We start from the raw sequence: 2,138 nt of genomic DNA, 5'->3' as shown, positions 1-2,138 counted from the left end.
CATTTTAAGAACTTTTGCTCATTTTATATTTTTGCTCATTTTCAGAAAAGTTTTGCTCATTTTTGTGTTGCAGTTTTCAGTTTTCAGCATAAGGAGTGGTTTTCACGTGATCCTATTCGGTGAGAATTGATCCTTATGTGAGAACATATATCATATGTGAAAACATATTGTAATACCCCGTATTTTTAGTATTTATTTAAATAAATAAATATGTATTTTATATTTATTTTCTAAAATAAATATTTTAAGCAAAGGATATTTTAGTATATTTATTGGTTTTAAATTATTTTGGCGGGAATATGGCGCCAAAATTGGATTTGTTAAACTTTTGGTTCAAAATCCCAGTCAAAATTATTAAAAAAACCAAAAAAAAAAAAAAATTTTTAGGCCATTATTTTTGACGGGATTGTGAAGTAAATGGGGGAGTTTTGTTTTCCAAATTTATGATGAAGGTTACAAATCTTGCTTTAATCTCCTAATTTATGGTGAAGGTTACAAACTCTTTAATTTTGAAAATAAGTATATCTATTCTACTCCTATAAATACCCCACACCTTTAGCCATCTTTTCCACACAAAAACTTTGAAGAATCTATAATTTCTTACTTCAAAGTTCTTCTTTCTCTTCCTATGTATTCTAGTTTTATATTTCTTATTCAAGTTTCAATTTTCTTTTGTTTAAGAAAAATATTTTCATATTTCTTACTCAAAAATATTATGCTCATGATAGATCATTCATGTTTAAATTCATGATTAAGTTCAGGTGGTAGATTGCTTGTTGGTTGGATATGAGAAAGCTCAAGTATAAGAATAAGTGAAGATACTAGTATTAGTTTGTGCAAGATCAAGGTACGTTATGTAGCTAGATCTTTTAAAATGTGGTTTATATGATAAAGTTGTTTATTGATTTTATTGGTTGGATTGGTTTAGAAATTTGGTTTAAAATGGTTACAATGTTTTATTATTCACTCTTGAAAGTGAAAAGAAGGAATGATATTATCAATCATTTTATATAGAAGTCTTGTTATCCTTTTTGGAAAATTAAATTATTTTTACAAGGAAAGGTTGATTGGTTTTTATGAACTTTGAATGTTCAAAAAGTTGTTTATGAGGAAAGGAGGTTTATTCATGACTTACAAGTCATATTATTATTATTTCCGCTTGATTAATATCAAGAGATTCAAAGTCCACTTGTTGGCAATTATAGTTACCCCTTGATATAGCTCCGTGATGGGATGACTAGCTTGGGGGTGTGCACACTTAGCAAAATAGAAGGGGAGATAAGAAGATGAATTGTTTTCAGGATTATTTTTAATCCAAGTTGTTTGGAAAGAGTTTATTCTTAAAAGTTTATTCTTGAATTATTATTCAAGTGTTTGGAAAGAGTTTGTTCTTAAAAGGTTGTTCTTGAATTATTATTCAAGTGTTTGGAAAGAGTTTGTTCTTAAAATATTATTCTTGAATTATTATTAAGTGTTTGAAAATAGTTTATTCTTAAAGAGTTATTCTTGAATTATTGGTAATGGAGTTTTCGAAACGAAAAATTGTTATGAACTAACAAATGTGTTACTTATCTAGTACATTTCGTACTCAGTTTTATACTGACGCGTATTTCTTTTAACCTATTTGGCTTTGCCCTGTTTACCTTTTGGTAAGCAGATTTGCAGGTGAATTTTGGATGTGCATGGGAGCATACTAGGAAGGGGATCTTCACCTAGATTAGAGTGTTTCATTTATTTTGAGTATTGAGACAATATTTACTTTTATTAATAAAGAAGTATTATTATTTTTGGTTAAAGTCTTCCGCTGCAAGTTATTTTGGTTAGTTAGTAGTTGGTTGCCGAAAGTGTGTTAGTCACGTGGCGGTAATACTCCTAAATTACTCAAATATTATTTATTAAATTATTTATTTAAAAGTGAGTAATTTGGGGGTGTTACACATATTTATGTTTAAATATACGTCAACAACTTTTAGAGCATATGCAATACATTTTAGAACATACTTAAATTTTTATTTCTAGAACATATTCAACACTTTTTAGAACATGCTATGATTTTTAAAACAATAACTTATATAACATATGTTATGATTTTTAGAACATGAATACATCTTTTTACGTAAGAACCTAATCAACACATA

At 27.6% G+C, this 2,138-nt stretch overlaps 1 long non-coding RNA gene across 1 annotated transcript; it reads left to right on the top strand.

Moving 5' to 3' along the window:
* Window positions 1–528: 528 nt before the first annotated feature.
* Window positions 529–1,796, top strand: LOC130592197 (uncharacterized). The gene is made up of 2 exons (XR_008970426.1): window positions 529–847; window positions 1,658–1,796. It is a non-coding gene; the product is annotated as an uncharacterized LOC130592197 (long non-coding RNA).
* Window positions 1,797–2,138: the final 342 nt, after the last annotated feature.

The sequence above is a fragment of the Beta vulgaris genome, chromosome 1 (assembly GCF_026745355.1).
Source record: "Beta vulgaris subsp. vulgaris cultivar EL10 chromosome 1, EL10.2, whole genome shotgun sequence".
Lineage (NCBI taxonomy): Eukaryota > Viridiplantae > Streptophyta > Magnoliopsida > Caryophyllales > Amaranthaceae > Beta > Beta vulgaris.
The sequence above is the reverse complement of the archived record's forward strand: the minus strand, read 5'-3'. Positions and strand labels throughout refer to the sequence as shown.